Raw genomic sequence first — 19,563 nt, 5'->3', positions numbered from 1 at the left:
ACCACTGTCTGAACTGATAGCAAGGCTCTTGGTTCCTTAAGGCACAGGCTTGGGAACCTGTCACCCAGGGGGCTCCGTGAAAGGGAGGCTTTGGCTGTGAGCATACTCCTCGGGGCTGCTGTAAAGATGTCATCTGGGAAGCAAAGCAAATCTTATGTGCAGTTGCATCGGTACAGCTGTGCAGATGGCACCTTGTAGGTCGGTGCTAAGCCCCCTCCCTGTGTGTGCTTGTGCCGCATGCTGAATAAAGCCTTCAGTTTCAGTGGGCATCGGATGTGCCCCACCTTCTGGTATACAGAGCATCGCCTTCATGTCCGCTGGAAGGAATGTGTACATAGAATATGAAAACCTGTGGGGGCAGCGATGGGATTACAGATCTGAGCATGTCACAGCACAAATAGGAGTGCTGCCTGGACCACAGATGGTGTTTTATCAACATTAAGCAGTGCTTGCTTAGCATGTTCTCTACATTTAGAAGCCTTAAGTGTTTTTGAATTACAAGGCGAATTCAGATCAATGGTTGTGCTTGAGCAAATTGTTGTGTGTGTGTGTGTGTGTGTGTGTGTGTGTGTGTGTGTTTTAATCCTCACCTATGGAGTGAGGCTATTTTTATTTTTCCATTGATTTTCAGAGAGAGTGGAAGAGGGAGGGGGGAGAGAGAGAAACATTGATGTGAGAGAGACGCCAGTGAGGGTTTGGGTGGAACCTGAAATCCTCTAGTGCACAGGCTGATGCTCTAGCCCACATGTGTCAAACACAAGGCCCGCGGGCCAAATCCAGCCCGCCAGGCCTTGCAATGTGGCCCGCACCGCGCTGTCATCACTGCACTCCGCTGTCAGTTTATGACATTGTCAGTTTATGACTGTTCAGTAAACCATTTGGCCCGCGATTTAGGCTGGATTTTAGATTTTGGCCCCTTCTCTGATTGAGTTCGACACCCCTACTCTAGCCACTGAGTAACACCGGACAGGGCCATGGTCATTTGTTCTTAAAGGACATTACCGAGCGCTGTTTTGCCATTAATGTTTTGAGTGTTGCTTTACAGCTTACATGACAATACTTGGAGTATTTGGCATTTTTATTTTTGAAAAAATGATTGCAATCTTAAATATGAGTGTGTTTCGAGGTAATTATGAGAAGTACTTTTTGTACATTCATAGGCCTTATTTTTTGGAGCAGTATTAGGTTTATAGAAAAATTGAGCAGAAAGTACAGACCGTGATTTGATGCCATGGCTGTCACATTTTGCTTTTCCACCAGCAGTGAATTTCCACCAGAGTTCCTGTTGTCCTGCAGCCTCACCGGCATTTGGTGGTGTCTCTTTTCCAGGTTTTGGCCATTGTGACAGGTGTACTGGTAGCTCATTGTTCTTTCAATTTGCATTTCCCTGTGACATATGATGTCAGGCATGTTTTCATAAGCTTATTTGCCATCTTTATATCTCTGGTGAGCTTCTCGACGTTATGTCTGATAATAGCTGTAGGGTTTTTTTGTAGATTTTTTTTTCTTTTATCAAGTTGAGGTAATCCCCACCTTTTTTCTAGTTTACTAATAGTTTTTGTCATGAGTGGATGCTGAATTTTATCAAATGCTTTTTCTGCATCTATTGATATGATCATGTGGGTTTTCTCCCTTAGCCTGTTGATGTGATAGATTACAAAAATGGGTTTTCAAGTGTTTAATCAGCATTGCATATCTGGTATAAATCTCACTTAGTCATGGTGTCTAATTCTTTTCAGACATTGTTGGATTCACTTTGTTGATATTTTGTTGAGGGTTTTTGTATCTGTGTTCATGAGAGATATTGGTCTGTAGTTTTCTTGTAATTTTTTTTTTCTGGTTTAATATTAGGGTAAGGCTGGCCTCATGGAATGAATTAGGAAGTAGTCTCCCTGTTTTTATCTTTTGAAAGAGATTGTAGAGAACTAATAGTATAATTTCTTAAATGTTTAGTTGAATTCATCTGGGCCTGGTGCTTTCTATTTTGAAAGCTTATTAATTACTAGAGGCCTGGTGCATGGATTTGTGCACTGGTGGGGTCCCTCGGCCTGGACTGCCGAGGGGTCCCGGATATCCTCCAAGAGGTCCCGGATTGTGAGAGGACACCCCACTAGTGTACAGTCAGGGCTGGGAAGGTACCACAGGAGGGCTCTAGGGCATGTCTGGCCTGTCTCACCCAAATGTCGGACATTTAGCATGTTAGGCTTTTATTATATAGGATTGATTCAATTTCTTTAATAGCTGTAGGATTATTCAGATAGCCTATTGTTTCTTGTGTGAGTTTTAACAGATTGGATCTTCGAATGAATTGGTCTATTTCACCTATAGTTTCAATTTGTGGGCATAGGGATGTTCATAGTATTCCTTTATTAGCCTTTTATCACCCATGGGATCTGTAGTGATGTCCTCTTTTTATTTCTAGTAGTTTGTGTGTTTTTCTTTTTTTCTTAGCTTGCCTATTGATTTTATTGATCTTTTCTACGAGCCAGCATTTGGTTCCATTGATTTTTCTCTGTTGGTTTCCTGTTTTCAATTTCATTGATTTGTGCTCTAACTTTGTATTATTATTTTTCTTCTACTTACTTTGTATTTAATTTGCTTTTATTTTTTAGTTTCCTAAGGTATATACTTAGATTATTGATTTTAGATTTTCTTTTCTAATATATGCATTCACTGCTATAAATTGCTCTCAAGCACTGCTTTTCCTGAACCCATAAATTTTGATAAGTTGCATTTTCATTTTTTATTTAGTTCAGATTGTTTTTAAATTTCTCTTGAGATTTCTTCATTGATCAGTGTATTACTGAGGAGTATGTGATCTCCAGATATTTTGGACTTTTCCAGCTATCTGATTTCTAGTTTAATTCTGTGTGGTCTCAATTGCATGATTGATCTTTTAAATGTATTAAGGTGTGCTTTATGGTTCTGAATGTGGTCTGTCATAATGAAATTTCTTGTGAGCTTGAGAAGAATGTGTGTTCTGCTGTTTTTGGATGAAATAGTTTATAGATGTCAGTTCAGTGCAGTTGATTGATTGTGTTAGTGAGTTCTCCTGTGTCCCTGCTGACTTTCTGCTCACTGGGTCTGTTAAAGTGACTGTTTAGCCCTGGCCAAGGAGCTCATTTGGTTAGTGTGGTCCTGAGATGCGAAGGTTATGGGGTTGGTCACCGGTCAGGACATACAGAAGAATCAACAAATCGATCTCTCTCTCTCTCTCTCTCTCTCTCTCTCTCTCTCTCTCTCTCTCTCTCTCTCTCTCTCTCTCTCCTTCTCTCCCCCCCCCCCAAAAAAATCAATACAATAAAAAAAATGAAGTAACATGAAAAGTGAAACATGAATGTGTATATCCTCGCTGGAAAGAACGCACATTTTGCATTTCCTTTATACATTCGTGTCTGTTTGTTTAGAAGTGTGATGGAAAACTGGGATTATTTACTATCTGTAAACCTTTCTACGGCCAAAACCGGTTTAGCTCAGTGGATAGAGCATCGGCTTTCGGACTGAGGGGTCCCAGGTTTGATTCCAGTCAAGGGCATGTACCTTGGTTGTGGGCACATCCCCAGTAGGGGGTGTGCAGGAGGCAGCTCATTGATGTTTCTAACTCTGTCTCTCTCCTTTCCTCTCTGTAAAAAAATCAATAAAATTAAAAAAAAAAAAAAACACCTTTCTATTGTACAAGGATGAATAAGAATTCTACCTTAATTTCCCCTATAGCAAGCTTTAGACGCTTTAGGGAGTTGGGGGAGGACCTCGGGGTTATTTTTCCATGTGCTGCTAAAGCGCACCCTTCTCTTAAAGGTGCCATATTCCGAGATCATGGTGGTATGGTAGCTCAGTGTTTTTCAACCTTTTTTGGGCAAAGGCACACTTGTTTCATGAAAAAAATCACGAGGCACACCACCATTAGAAAATGTTAAAAAATTTAACTCTGTGCCTATATTGACTATATATAAAGTAATTCTCTTGAATAGGAATCAAATAAACACAAAGAAAGTATTTTATAATTACTTTATTATGAAATATTAAGTAAACAAAATAGTGAAAAATTATAAAATTCTTGTCTTGTCTGCACCTACGGCACACCAGGCAACATCTCGCAGCACACTAGTGTGCCGCGGAACAGCGGTTGAAAAACGCTGTGGTAGCTATCCAAGGCCTGTGGGTTGTACTCTGAACACAAGAGAGTAGTATGGTTATGAATAATGGCATTCATAATGCTTACTCCTTAAACTGTTCCTGAGGCACAGCCTCTGACCACGCATGGCTGAAAAGCTCAGAATGGAAGCACGGGGCTGCCTGTTCATTTGGTCACCATCATCACCCATTTTGTGACGGTCCAGTCCGTTAGACCCTGGAAGATGCCTTGGGCTCCACCAGCAGGAGCTCTGGTTTGAGTCTTGCTGCTCACCTCTGATCCAGTCCCTGACATGTGTTCATCATTGCAAGCTTTTGGGGCGCTTTGCGTCATCTTTCTTCTCTTTGCTCAAGGTTCAGTTGCACAAACTTCTAGTGTGCCCCTCATTTCACTTCCTTCTTTCTTCTTCCTCTTTCCCAGTTATTCTTGGTGCTAAAGTTCCTTTATTTGGACACCAAATAGCTCTTGGGAATCCTGAAGGTTAACTTCCTTGATTCTCACTTTGTTCTCTAAACATGACCCTTCCTCCAAGGCTTAAAAGAAGACCTCGATTAAAAGTTGCTGCTTTGTGATATAGAGAGTTATGCAAATAAGCCGGTATGTAATTTGTTTGAAGTTGCGTAGAAGGAACGTTGGAAACCTGTTTGGTGAGGGTGTCTGATGTGGGTAATAACGGATAAGGTAAACCAAATAAAGTTTTTATAAGTAAGTACAAATTATTCCCTTTTGTAAAAACAAGTTTCTCATAATGGAAGCAAACTGCTGATAACTAGTGAGGAGGCTCGAGTAAACAGCCTCTTAGAAATCTTAAGACAATGAAAGATTAGGAGAGAAAAAATAAAAAATTGAGGAAATGGATGACAGAATCAAGAGACCTGAACAGCTGGGAATCTACAAGAGACTTCTACACAAGAGCTGAAGTGTGAGCATGCGGTGGGGGGCTGTTTCTCTGTTTTCTGTGTCCATCACGGAAAACAACAGGTTCCTGAGTGGAGGAACTGTGGATTAAGAAAGAAAGAGACCAGAAGTAAAAATAGCCGAAACCGGTTTGGCTCAGTAGTAGAGCATCTGTCTGTGGACTGAAAGGTCCCGGGTTCGATTCCGGTCAAGGGCATGTACATTGGTTGCAGGCACATCCCCAGTAGGGGGTGTGCAAGAGGCAGCTGGTCGATGTTTCTTTCTCATCGACGTTTCTAGCTCTCTATCCCTCTCCTCTCTGTAAAAAATCAATAAAATATATATTTTTTTTAAAAGAAGTAAAAATAGATTCATCAAGCTGGGTGCTAGATGAGAGCCATCTCTCTGATGGAGAGGCAGCAAGCGACCCCCAACCCATACAGCAGGTTTACATTTATAGGGTCAAAGGAGCTTATTTGCATTCTTAACTAAGCCCTAGCATTGCTGGGTTTACATATCTAGACCCGCCCCTGCTGACACCTGGACAGAGGTAAGTCAAAATCTGAATACACCCTCAGCCCCAGGTCTCAGCTGACAATTTAAAGGATGTCCAGGTGCCTTCTCTGGCCGCACTCTACAGTAGCATACGTTTAGCTGGAGCTCAGTTACTCAGGGAGAAGCTAGTCTCCTCATTCTGTGAACTCTCTCTGGTGTGTGCACTACAGGGTCCTTGGAGTTTTCCAGTGCTTATGTGTATTCTGAGGAGTTACCTTGTTTCTTACCAAATATCCCCTCCCCCTGACCGGAGGTGAGCTCTCTCTGGAAGCCCTATTTCTAACATTCTCCACCTCCCAAATTGGTTTCTATCTTAATTCCTATTTATCCATGTCTAGTTTCATTTATATTTTCAAAGAGAATTTTATTTGAGCAAGAGTAATAATCCTAATAAATATGTACATTTTAATTTTACAAACTATATAATTATGCTATTTTTACCCGGAGAGGCCAACCTTTCAGCTACCTGGTGCTACTTCACCACACACGGCATCGTGCTAAAAAGAAAACTTTTAAGTTTTCAGGCAGGACAGAGTATTTTTATTTGCTCGTCCCACACATAGCGACCAAGATGAAAAATGAGGTTTACTATTTTTAATCCTTAGTACATAATGATATTAAATAGACTGTGTACTTATTGCAATAAACTTTTTTTTAGAGGCTGTTAATATGGTAGTTGATACTTGAAAATTTGGGTTGGGAGTTCCCAACTCATCTTTTCTCTTTTACTTGTTAGTGATAATAACAATTCATGTTCATTTTAGAAAATTTTAAACCTGGATAAGCGAACGGAAAATGTAAATCATCTATGTATCTATCACCTGTTAACATTTTCATGTTGCATTATCTTTCCAGAATGTTTATGCTTACACATACAGCTTTAAAACACACACACACACACACACACAGAAAACAAACAGAATAGCCTCTGGCCAGTGTGGCTCAATGGTTGAGGTTGACCTATGAACCAGGAGGTCATGCTTCAATTCCCGGTCAGGGCACATGCCTGGGTTGCAGACTCAATCCCCAGTGCCAGGTGTGCAGGAGGCAGCAGATCAATGATTCTCTGTCATCACTGATGTTTCCATCTCTCTCTCCCTCTCCTTTTCTCTATGAAATCAATAAAAATATATTTTAAAAATTAAAAAACAGAATAAATAGGGTCATACATATATTGTTTTGTACACCTGACTATATCATGAACTTGTCCCTGTCACTAGACAGAGTAAAGCAGTAGTTTCATATTCCAGGATGCTTAAATAAATGGACACTACGTCATTTCCAGTTTTTCACTGCTATTAACAGTGTCAGAGGCTCAGAGCTTCATGTTTGTTCACATTCTTAGTGTGCTTATAGACGTTATTAGAAATGTATTTTACAATAGTGCCGGAGAGCCGCTTGGTGATTTTTTTTGGGCTGCCAGTTTAATATGCAAAACACAGTACCTCCCTTTTTTGATGGGTGTTTCTTCGTTCACCAACAAGAGTAAACACTTTCGCACGTTCCGTGTAAAGGTGTAAAGGGGTTATTTCCTTTTGTTTCTGGAAGGTCTGAAAGCATTTCATTAAGTTAAATAGTTACCTAAGTTTCACTGTTATGATAGTACGTGACCTTCATGTCACTCGAAGCAGTTTTAGGAGTCCGGGCAGAGCAATAACAACTTTGTGTCGAGAGAGAAAGAATTGGATCGGCAGTTGTTTCTTCATGGGAGACCCAACAGAAAAACTGTAGAAAGCAGAGGTTGCCAGATGCAGGGCATTTTAATCTGTCGTTCAACCTTACTCTCTGGGCTTAAAAAAAAAGAAAAGAAAAAGAAAAATGCTATTTCTGGGATGTTTTGAATGCAACCTGTATTAGGCAGAGGAAAGTACAGAGTGAACTTTCAGGATATTTTAAATTTAAACGTCTATAATTAGAAAACACTGTTTGAGTTTTCATGATGCTATTTTATCCTGCAATCATCCATCTAGATTAGTGGGTCATTCCTCCCACTCCGTCTTCTCCCTCCTCCTCTCTCCGATCTGCTTCTGAAAACCTTCAAGGCATCCGTGGGCTTTGTAGTATCGAAGCCCTTCCCTCCCCCGCTCCTTTGTAAGATCGCTTCATGCCGCCCTCTTCCTGGCGAGGAGCTTACCTGGGCTTCTCAGGAGCACGGCTGGCTGTCCTGTCAAGAGGATAGGACTCAATCCCCACTGCCGGCATGTGCCCTGACCAGGAATTGAACCTTGATCTCCTGGTTCATAGGTCAACCTCAACCATTGAGCCATACTGGCCAGGGTCTATTCTGGAGTGTAGGCAGCTGTGTGCTGGGAAGACAGCAAAAAGCGAACAGATGTGGCCGTTTCCCTCGTGGAGTTTGCAGTCTGACAGAAGAGAGACAGGTTAAGCTTTACCCAGTTCTTGATTAGATAATTACAGGTGGCAGACTGTGATGATGGAGAAAACGTGTGGCAGCACGTGTGGAGCTGATGGAGGGTCTAACCCAGTGTGAGAGAATGGAGGCAGTGTCTTCTCTGAGGTCCCAAGACTTAGGAGGCGATGTTTGTCCCTGGTGCACAGGGTTCACCTCTCACGCTCCTTCCTTCCGAGTGCTGCAGGCAGGGGCCTGTGAACTGCGCACGAAGATACCTGCTTCTTCTCTCCTTGGTGGCTTTAGCGATACCCTGCAAGTACTGAAGTGAAAATACGGTTGATTAACAACTTTAAGATGAACACTATTTCCTCAGAAGAAAAGTTATTTTAAAAATTAGCCTTCAGTGCAGCACACTGTGGCTGAGGGGAGGAAAAAGGTGGACACATCGCTGGGCCATCAGCTTGTCCGCAGCCTGTGGACCAGCCAGGGTGGTTCCGCTGCCTTGTGCCCTCCACATGCAGTCCGGGAACACCCGAAGGAACGAAGGTCCCTTTTAAGCTACGATTTGTTCTCTACTAACTAGTCTTTAAAAAAAATTGTCTGTTTTCCAACTTACAGTAGAATGTGCCTTCACCACAATTTGGAAGCTCCCCATTTAACTGTTAGGTAGAACCTGAAGTAACTATGACAAATGGGAATACTTTTCTGAGCTGTTTCCCCCCCTGAGATGATTATGGCTGTTCCTTCGCCAGAGAGTGACTCTCAACTTCTTTAGACTTAAACACATCCTTGTGGGGGAAATCGCTTTTCTTTTCTTTTTTTCTTTAAAAAAAATATTTTATTGATTTTAGAGAGGAAGGGAGAAGGAGAGAAAGCTAGAAACATCAATGGTGAGAGAGAATCATCGATCGGCACACGCCCCACTGGGGACCGAACCCGCAACCCAGGCATGTGCCCTTGAAGGGAATCAAACCTGGGGCCCTTCGGTCCGCAGGCTGACGCTCCATCCATTGAGCCAAACCAACCAGAGCGGGAAATCGCTTTTCAATGCATCAGGTTTACTTGGTATGTGGCTGTACTATTGTCACTTTCTGCCGGCAGAGAGCCTATCCCACCAACGTGGAGCTGCCTCTCCTCAGCCGGTTGGAAGCAGGGCTGGGGAAATGGAAGTAAGGGCGGGTTTCTGGAGCCGTTCTTTCCCTGTCATCAGAGCTGCTGATGTGTGTCCCATCGCCTGGCTTCTTCCCAAAGAGACTCTAGAAACGTATGCTCTGGAATGTATCGAGGGGCACAGTGAACTGGCATGTAAGGTCTTATGGGCGTCTCTCTGGTCTGTGCTGTTGCTCACTGTCTCTTGTGCACAGACCTGAAGGGACCACATTAGAGCGACATGAAGAAGAGCCGGTTCCCCCTCCCAACACGCACAGGGATGGACAGGCACACACTCTCTCTCAGAGTCTGGAAAAAGGAGTTGAGAGCCAAGGAGTCATTTTGTAAGACTTTAGTACTAGTACGCCCTGTTACCCCCAGTCTGGTCTCTGTTTTAGTCAGCTAACACACATGGATAACATACTGCATGCCAGGTGTTGTTTCTGAGCTTTGTATAAGTACTAACTCCTTCAGGGCTCTCAAAGACCCTCTGAAGTCAGTGCTGTTGTTATCCCTACATATAGATGAGGAAACTGAGGCACAGGAGTCCCCCAGGAGCTGGGTGCAATGCTGGGTTTCAGAATCCTTGCTCCCAGCCTCTGAGCTTTGCTGCCTCGGCAGGGATTCCGTCCCAGGAGTTGGGGAGGGGGGAGGAGGGGGGCAGCCTCCAGTCACAGAAATAGCAGGCCTCTTTTCAGCCGCCTGTGGTCAGGAACCCCGGCCTCTACTTCTGGCTCTCTGACCCTGCATTGTTCTTCGCACGGTCGTATTTCGTACGTTATATAATTTACTTTATTCTTTTCTGAGGTTATGCATGGTACATATACTTAAAGTTCATATAAATCATGAATGTCTGTGACATTTTTAAAAAAATGGGTCCTTTTTAAACATGACACAACATTAGAATGTATACAAAAAGAATCTTTGGACTAGTAAGCACAAGTTTGTGTCCTATTATACATCCCCTTTTATATTTAAAAAAAGTTCTTTTAAAATATATTTTTATGGATTTCAGAGAGGAAGGGAGAGGAAGAGAGAGATAGAAGCATCGATGATGAGAGAGAATCATTAATCAACCTCCTCCTGCACGCCCCCTATTGGGGATCGAGCCTGCAACCGGGCATGTGCCCTGAGTGGGAATCGAAACCAGCAACCTCTTTGTTCATGGGTCGACGCTCAACCATTGAGCCACACCGGCCAGGCAAGGGCACACGCTTTAAATATGACTAGATGAAAGTCACATTTAGCCATGTAACTGAATAAAATCTGTGAGCTGACAACATTATTAGCGTAATTAATACCATGTCATAAAAAATTATAATCGTCCGCAGACTTAAGTTACTGCTCAAGAGCTGCTATCTGCTTTTCTATTTGGATTGTGCTTCCTACCTAAGGAACAAACTGTTTCTGTTTTATGAGCTACTTTTGACTTCAGCTCCTCCCAGTGTGACGCTTGGGGCTTGTGCCTATATATGGCCGTGTGTGTAGGTATCCGAAAAGCACTGGCCCTTGGGGGGGTGTCTCCTTGAGAAATCTCTTTGTTAGTCCGGTTCTTACTTTATCAGGCATTTCTCTAAGCCGGTGATTCTCAAGCTCTTCCTTCTCCTGGCACACATTGCTAGCATTCTGTGGCACACCGAAACTATTGTGTGAGCACCTTCACTATTGAGGGCCACATGACTGGCCCCTTTGGTTCATTTACTACCTGACTGAATATACGCTATTTCTCCCTAATAGAATGCCCGTGCTGAGGAACTGCCTTCCTTGGGGGAAACCTCTGGAGGGTTTCAAGCAGGAGAGTCGAGTTTTAGGAAGACTGCTGTGGACATTTGGGGGTGGGGTAAGGAAGAGATGGCTGACATCCAGGGGAAACATGGCAGTGGCTGGGAGCAGGGTCAGGGTCGGGGGCATGGCAGTGAAGTCAAGAGAGAGGGGAGTGAACGGCTGGAGTCACGTTCCAAGTGAAATAAGAAAAAATCCTCCAAGGGCGGGGGGTCCCTCCAAAGGGCCAGACACGTCCCACGGAGAGTGCTGTCTGGTGTGTGAAATAGGAAACTACGCTGCTCACCTCTTGTGGTGGGCCTCACTGGCACGTGGCATTTTTGATCAGTAGAAATTTATGAAAGAGGATAATTCAGTGGTTTTACAGAGTTGTATAATGATCACTGCCACTAGTTTTATTTATTTTTTATTTTTAAAAAAATATATTTTATTTATTTATTTATATTTTTTTAGAGAGAAGAAGAGAGAGAGACAAAGAGTTAGAAACATCAATGAGAGAGAATAATCTATCAGCTGCCTCTTGCACACCCCCTACTGGGGATGTGTCGGCAACCAAGGTACATGCCCTTGATGAGAATTGAACCTGGGACCTTTCAGTCCGCAGGCTGACATTCTGTCCACTGAGCCAAACCGGTTTCGGCACCGCCACTACTTTTAGGACATATGCACCCCCCCCACACACACACACAAAAAGAAATCCATTAGCGTTCACTCCTTTTCCCGCTACCCCCAATACCTGGCATCTGTTAATCTACTTTCTGTTTCTGTGGATTTACCTGTTCTGCACCTTTCCCATAAGTGTGGTCATTTAGCCTTAATGTTGCCGGGGTTCACCTACAGTGAAGCATGTATCGCCCCTTCATTCCTTTTTCTGGCCAAAGAGTTCTCCGTGATAAGACGCGCCACATTTTGTATATCTGCTCACCAGTTGGTGCAGATTGGATTGTTTCCACTTCTTGGCTGTGGGGAATAGTGCTCCCATGAACGTTTTCGTACAGGTTTCTGTGTGGACGACGGTTTGCGTTTTCCATGGGTATATTCCTAAGAGTGACACATCCATTCTTGAGTCTCTTGCAGCAGTTGAATATTTTTGGTGAAAATGGTATCTCGATAGAAAATCAGTGTCTGGTTGAAGATAGGTATCTATCCTAAGATTGTTAAACATAGGTTTTTAGCAAAATTTGTAAGGTGGTTAAAAGATACATAGATCGCCAAAACTTGTTTGGCTCAGTGGATAGAACATCAGCCTGCGAACTGAAAGGTCCCAGGTTCGATTCCAATCAAGGGCATGTACCTTGGTTGCGGGCACATCCCCAGTGGGATGTTTCTCTCTCATCGATGTTTCTAACTCTCTATCCCTCTCCCTTCCTCTTTGTAAAAATTCAATTAAAAAAATAGATACATAGATCAACTATCAGTTGTGTGTGTGTGTGTGTGTGTGTGTGTGTGTGTTGATCTCGGGCTGTGCGCTTAGGATATTCACATGGTGGTTCTAGGAACTGTAAACCTGGACTTTGGCAGCATCTCTTTACTTCCACCCACAAGCCAGACTTTAGTTACTTAAAGTCCATTAAAAGAGGAGAGGGAGCGTAGGGTTTTTAGGACAGTGAAACTGCTCAGTATGATGCCATAATGATAGGTACATGTCATTGTAAATTTTCCCAACCTGGTAGAAAGTACACACCAAGAGTGGGCCCTAAAGTACAGTAAACTATGTGATACTGGACAATAATGCTATGTCCGTGTAGGTTCCTCAGTTATAACAAAGATACCACTCTGTGGAGGGTGCTGATAAAGGAGGGGCTGTGCACGTGTGGGGGCCGGGGAACTAGGAGAAATCTCTGTGCTTTCTGCTCAGTGTTGGATCCGAAATGGCTCTAAAAAACAAAGTCTACGTTAAGAACCCACTAAACGATCACAGCAGCGGTGTGTATTTCTAAGGGAATCTTCCACCATTTGGTTTGAAGGCAGCAGATTGTACACCAGTAGTCTCCTGTTTGCCCTGTATGCAGCTGGTCCCTCTGCCTCTGCAAAGCCCTGGGTGGCCTGGCCTCTCCCCTCTGCCCTCTGCCCTCTGCCCTCTGCCTTTCTTTACTCCGTGATCATATCGCCTTTCTATTTTTTTATACCTGCCGGGCTCATTCTTGCTCAGGGCCTTTGAACCAGCTCCTCCTCAGCCTGGAGTGCTGCTCTTCCACGACACCCCTCGCCTCCCCCCTTTATTATCCTCTTAAGTAACATTCCCTCAGAGAGACCCCTTGACTGCGTGCTCCTATTATAAATCAGCCACATCAGCCCTGGTCTTACTGGACTGACTTCTCTAGGTGACGTTTCCCACAATCTTCTTGTTTATCTGCTGGCTTGTTCCCATGTCAGAAGGGGAGGGACTGTGCCTGCCGGTACTGCTGCCCCTCCCAACAGGGTCTGTCGTGCAGTAAGGAGATGCCCATGGGATGAACAGCCAAGTTGCTTTTCTCCTCCTGAGATGCTGGTCCTGTTAGAGTCGGCGTCTTCCTGGGGGCAATGTCAGATAGCTCTTGATTTCACCTCCACCCCCAGGAAACCAACAAAACATAACAGCAGAGCATCATCGTTATTTAACCTCTCACTTTTTCCACCTTGTAGAGCTACCCTCTGCCCCACACCGCTCTTCGCAGAAAGGATCCCTGCGAGGCAGTGCCACCTGCTGTGAGGACCAGGGTGGGATTCGCTTGCACCATCTGCAAACAGTAGGTTTGGGGCTCCCTGGCCCTGTATCATACATATAATTTGCATCAGTGGAAGGTTGGCTGCCTCCCATTGTCCTGCAACTTCTCTGCTAGCTTCTGTGTTCCAGTTAAGATATTTCTTTCATAAATGCTTTATCAATGAGAATTTCTAGTTTATTCTCAGGGGAGGCTTAGATTTCAAGCTTTCCAGAGTGCTTGAAATCAGGTACATGGATGCTTCCTTTATCGTTGCATTGTTGTCCTAAGTACCAGCAAGAGAAATAGAGGTAACACCAAAATGTTCTCACCTCTTCCCATTACTGCCAAGATATTCTTTTATACCTACCTGGCTCATTCTTTTTTTTCTTTTCTTTTTAACATATTTTTATTGATTTCAGGGAGGAAGGGAGAGGAGAAAGAGATGGAAACTTCAATTATGAGAGAATCATTGGTTGCCTCCTGAATGCCCCCCACCGGGGATCGAGCCCGCAGCCAAGGCATGCGCCCCCAACCAGAATAGAACCTGGGACCCTTCAGTCCACAAGCAGATGCTCTACCCATTGAGCCAAACAGGCCAGGGCAACCTGTCTCATTCTTGCTCAGGGCCTTTGAACCAGCTCCGCCTCAGCCTGGAGTGCTGTTCTTCCTTGGAAACCCCCTCCCCCCATTATTATCCTCTTAAGTAACATTCCCTCAGAGAGACCTCTTGACTCAGTAACTGCCTTGGCTGTGCATTAAGAAAAGTTCGGTGTGCTTGGTCATGTGGCTCAGTGGTTGAGCATCAACCTATGAACCAGGAGGTCATGTTCGATTCCCGGTCGGGGCATATGCCCCAGTTTCAGGCTTGATTCCCAGTAGGGGGTGTGCAGGAGGCAGCCCATCAGTGATTCTCATCATTGATGTTTCTATCTCTCCCTTCCTCTCTGAAATCAGTAAAAATGTATTTAAAAAAATAAAGTTTGTGGTACTAAAATCTTCAAAGAGCATCAGTCAGCTCTGCAGCTATTCAGCAACTTTACTGCAATTATTACTAGCAAAGCTATGCTGCTTTTTAGTTATTTAAACTAAGGTTAAAACAGAGTGGTAATTACATCCTTTATGTCCATTAAGGAGGAAGGAGGTTTTCTCTTTTTTGATTGACATTTGCAAGTCAATTCACTGTCTATACCAATTTGGATTTAATTTCAATGATAATTTTATTCTTGAAAATAAAAATATCAGTTGCATTTTTAATGCAAAATATTTTCTCTCCTCGACATATACTAGTATAAGCCCTTTATGACTGGGGTTCATTTGAGTCTTAATGATAGCCATTCTTTTTCATCATTACTAATTAGTGTGGTGAAAAAGACTTCAGTGCTAAGATGGACCCCAGGGCCTTATAATCCCAAATTAATGAAAAAGAAATTTTTATGAACATTTAAGATAAGGTGACCAGATGCCATTCCAAAAATCGGGACTTTTTAAAAATGCCATGGGTTGTGGGACAAATTGTTATAAATCAGGACTGTCCCGCCAAAAGCGGGATGTCTGGTTACCTTAATTTAAGAGTCACTGTTCAGCACTACATTCTAGAGGCTCATTTGTCTTCTGTAAAATTCAAAATAATTCTAGGACTGTTGCTGGGATTTGAATCCCTATATCAGGCCCATACTGGGAATGACAACCATTTTTAAATGTTTGATCCCAATGATATCTCTGCCTTTGTCTGGTAGTGTCTGTCGCGTTGAAGCTGGGCAAAGAAAAGAATTCATTTTTCCTTCAGACACATACTGAATGATTTCTGTACCGGGCACTTTTTTTCAGTGTTGAGAACAAGGCAGTGAACAAAACAAACTCCTTGTTTTCATGGAGCTTTAAAGAAGCTCCCGGATGTCCTCAGCAAGCATACGAGAGAAGGGAGGTGCAGGGAACGTGGCTCACTCCCAGGTGCCTTGGGGAATCCCCTTCAAGATGGCAGCCGGACCCAAGATGAAATTATTAGAACCTGATTTGGAAAACAAGATAAATGCAACCTTAGATTAACCATTGCAACAATATAGAGGCCTATTAAAACAACAAATAATAAGATGCCGGGTTGGGCTTAGGAAAAGAAGAGGAATTACTTGTCAAGTGTACTATTTTAATACATTTTCTTCAGGTGTGCAGATTCTGCCCAAATTCTGCCTCTACCGTCCCCGCCCTGCTCCCACGGTCAGTGTCTAATATGCATTCTGCCATTTCCCCATGCACAGACAAGCAAATGTGACTATGAATTTATATGGGCCCCCAACAGAAAGGAAAAGATAACAAGACATACCTCTCGGCCATGTATGTCTTCCTTCTAGAGTATGTAGGAGCGTTTATCATTAGTACCAAGAGAGCTTCCTCATTCTTTTTTTGTTTTTCTCAGGAATTACAGAGTAGTCCATTGTATGGATGTACCACAATTTAAATAGTGACCTACTGATAGGCATTTGGGTTGTGGCCAATCGTAAACAATGCTGCAGTAAATAACTTTGCACATAGGTTATTCTGCATGTATGCAATGATATCTGTGTAAATTTTCAAAGTAGAATCACAAGTTATAAGGTTTGTGTATACTTTTGATAGATGTTATTAAATTGCCTCCCAGGCGGGGCTTTTCTCATTCTCAGCACTGCTAGGAACGTGCGAGAGGAACTGTCCAGGGTCTGGATTTTTGCCAGTCCGGCAGGTTACGTGGTGTCTCGGGAGTTTCAATATAGGAATCCTGTTTGTTAGATTTTTCAGTGGTCCTTTTTTTTTTTTTTTTAAGAAGAAAATGCACAGAAAACTAAACAGGACTAGAATTCGGCTGTTTTTATTGTACAGGTGGACTACTAAAGACCATCTTAAATCTTCTATTATGTAATTTAAAATAATGCTTGTTCATGTTAAAAATGCTCCATTTTAAAATCTGAAAACACAGGATAAAAATGCTTCTCAGGCTCATGATGTACCTAGGTGACCTGCTAAGAGAAAGTCCTTTGTCTTGTGGTTTGGTCCTGTATTATATAGAGAATTGAAATAGGACCGTGTACAGAATGAGGTACCACAGCGGGCCTGAGACTGCTGTCCTTAGTTAGACAGGCCTGCTTGTAAGGCTGGCCCTTGGTTGGCATCTGGGAATTCAGATTTGAGGAGGGTTTCTACCATGATGTCTCTGTGCCTGAACTGTTTGTGCAGACAATAATATTTATGTTGAATATCTGCTTGCCTTCTGGGAGGCATTGGGATAAGTGCCTGGCAGGTGCCTATGTGGCCAGCCCAATAACAACCCCAGGCACTGAGTCACTAATGAGCGTCCCTGGCAGATAGCATTTCACAGGTGTTGTCACAGCTGTTGGGGAATTGAGTGGGAGTTGAGTCTGACCCTATGTGATTCCACTGGGAAAAGGCCCTTGGAAGCTTGCGGCTGGTCTTCTCCGGACATGGCTCCACGCGCCTTTTTCCTTTGCTGATGTTGCTTTGTGTCCTTTTGCTATAATAGCCACGAATGCAACCAAATGCTGGTCCTCTAAGTCTTCAGTCCTAGTGATCCTGAACTAGAAGTGGTCTTGGGAACCCTGATATTCTGTCTGCAGTGTTAGTGGTGAGTGACACAAAAAAAATTTTAAGCATGCAATTAACTGACCGTTGGCATTATATCTTGACTTGCAGTCTGTGTACTGTTGTAAAATGTGTAATCCCTCAGGTTTCTGAGCAGTGATTTAGCATTCACATCTACAAATGGAGGCAACAGGGAGGCTGCCGGGTGTTGAGGGTTTTATGTTTAGTGCCAAGTCCACAACTGGTCCTCTGATCTTTCCAATGTTCATATTCAGGCTTAAAAGTTTCTTGCTTTAATTTTCTATAATCCGATGGTTAGATAAATGCATTTGCTCAAATTCCTTTGGATTTGTAGCCATAGGATTTTAGTTAGGCAGGCTAATTTCTAATTCGACTCTGATTCTAAAACTTACCTGCAAATAAAGAATCCTAGAGCCTGGTATGGGCCTGGAGTCCTTGTCCTTTGAGGAGGACCTCTGCAGCCTCCCTCTTGATTTTTACCCACCACACGCTGGTGTGAGACTAGCTTGTTCCATGTCTCTGCCCATCCTACCAGTGCCCCTCCTACAAGTCTCCATGCTGCTGCTTCTATAAATGTTAGGTGTACCGGTTAATAATGTGGATTTTATAATCAAAGAAAACATGATAATTTCAAGAGAAACATCAAAAATGCTTTATTCAAAGTAACGTCCATCGCTAGCTACACATTTCCCCCATCTTTCAGGTAACTTGTGGATACCATCTCAATAGAACTTTTCTTGTTTTGAGGCAAACCATTCAGAGACCCAATTTTCTATTTCTTCGTGCATTTTGAAGTGCTGCTCAGAAAGTGTGTGTGCCATTGTTTGAACAAGTGATAATCTGAAGGAGCAAGGTCTGGTGAATACAGCTGTGGGTTAATACTTCCCAGGCAAGATCTCTTAATGTGTCTTTAACTGGTTTTGTAGTGTGTGATGGTGCGTAATCGTGAAGCAAAATTACTTTGCTGTGTCTTTGGCATATTCTGGTCATTTCACAATCAAAGTGTAGTTCAAATTGATTATTTGTTGTTGGTAGCACTTAGTATTAACTGTTTCACCTGGTTTTGGAGGCTCGTAGTACACCACACCTTCCTGATCCCACCAAAGGCAGAGCATTGTCTTCTTTCTGAAGTGATTTGGCCTTGCAGCCAATGTTGATGCTTGACCTGGATCAACCCATGATTTTGTGCATTTGGGATTCTCAAAGTAAATCCACTTTTCATCACCAGTCACAATTAAATGCAAAAAAGTTTTTTGTGCTGTTGGAAGCTACATTTTACTGATGACTTTTTGGTTTTTCATTTGTTTTTTGTTCAGTTGATGTGGCACCCCTTTTCCTTCCTTTAAAATCTTTCCCATTGCTTTGCTTGTAAATGATCAGAAATTGTTTGCTGAGCAATGTTTAATCTTTCTGCAAGTTGTTTCTGCATTTGACACAAATCTTCACCCAATAATGCTTATAATTGTTCGTCTTTAAACTTTTAGTTGACATGGATGTTCTTTGTCTTTCACATTGAAATCATCACTTTTAAAGCATTTAAACCACTGTTCACAAGTATCTTGAAATGCAGCATGTTCACCATAAGCTTCCCGAAGTATACGATAACTTTTTCTTCAAAATAAAGTAATTAAAACTTCTCAAAAATGCTTTTTTTGGGGGGGCATAAAATTTGACATTTTAAGCTTAAAAATATCTATGATGTTAACACCTTCAGCAAATTTGACATATGAAAATTTGAAGCTTGTTGTCAATACAACAAAATTGTATACATATCAACTACATATATATCAATATATGTGTAACTCCACTTACTGAAAAAAAAATCCACATTATTAATCGGTACATCTAGTATCTTTAGTTACAGGACTTCTGTTAGACTTCAGGCGATCCTCTGATGGTTGTTCCACAGTTTAATTTTGATGTGGTGATGGCATTGGCCTACTCTACCACCTTGACCGGAAGTGTTCCTCTATTAGACTTTTAGTAGTATTTAATACAGGCATACTGGAACCCTTGTGTTAGGATAGATAGTGTTCATGAGGGGAAATTTTTTTTTCCTAAATTACTTTGTATCCTTCAGCCTATAAGCATTACATAAATTTAGGATGTAGGACTTTCCCACTAAGATAAGGTAACATTTAGGCACACCTTTAGTTCTTTCTGTTTTGTCTTCAGCAGGCATGGGTGAAAAGGAGGACAAAGAGAAAACTCCAATATCTGATAAGTGTGTATGTGCTTGCTTTTGTTTAAACCTCTTTTCCTCCTTTGAATATTTAATACATAGAAATGACTAAGAAAAATAGTGGAGCCCCAAAATGTTAGGGGAATAGCAATAACTGGTGGAGAATTTATATGGAATGCAAGCCTTTTTTTTTTTTTAATTATAGAGTGTTTTTTTAAAAAATATATTTTAT

The 19,563-nt window shown here is 42.5% G+C and overlaps 1 protein-coding gene across 4 annotated transcripts in view; it reads left to right on the top strand.

Annotated features, from left to right (window-relative positions):
- Positions 1 to 19,563, top strand: part of SGMS2 (sphingomyelin synthase 2) — an 84,598-nt gene that overhangs the window by 18,632 nt on the left and 46,403 nt on the right. The window contains exon 1 of one of the 4 annotated variants that reach the window (XM_084872764.1): positions 13,492 to 13,600. The exons of 2 other annotated variants lie outside the window; for them this stretch is intronic. The gene's annotated coding sequence lies outside the window, so the exon portion shown is untranslated. Of the gene's footprint in view, positions 1 to 13,491; positions 13,601 to 19,563 lie in introns of those variants that run through there. One more of the 4 variants, XM_084872767.1, reaches the window with a different exon arrangement.

The sequence above is a fragment of the Pipistrellus hanaki genome, assembly GCF_964339955.1.
Source record: "Pipistrellus hanaki genome assembly, chromosome: 1".
NCBI lineage: Eukaryota > Metazoa > Chordata > Mammalia > Chiroptera > Vespertilionidae > Pipistrellus > Pipistrellus hanaki.
Note: the sequence above shows the minus strand (reverse complement) of the source record. Positions and strands in the feature narration are given on the sequence as shown.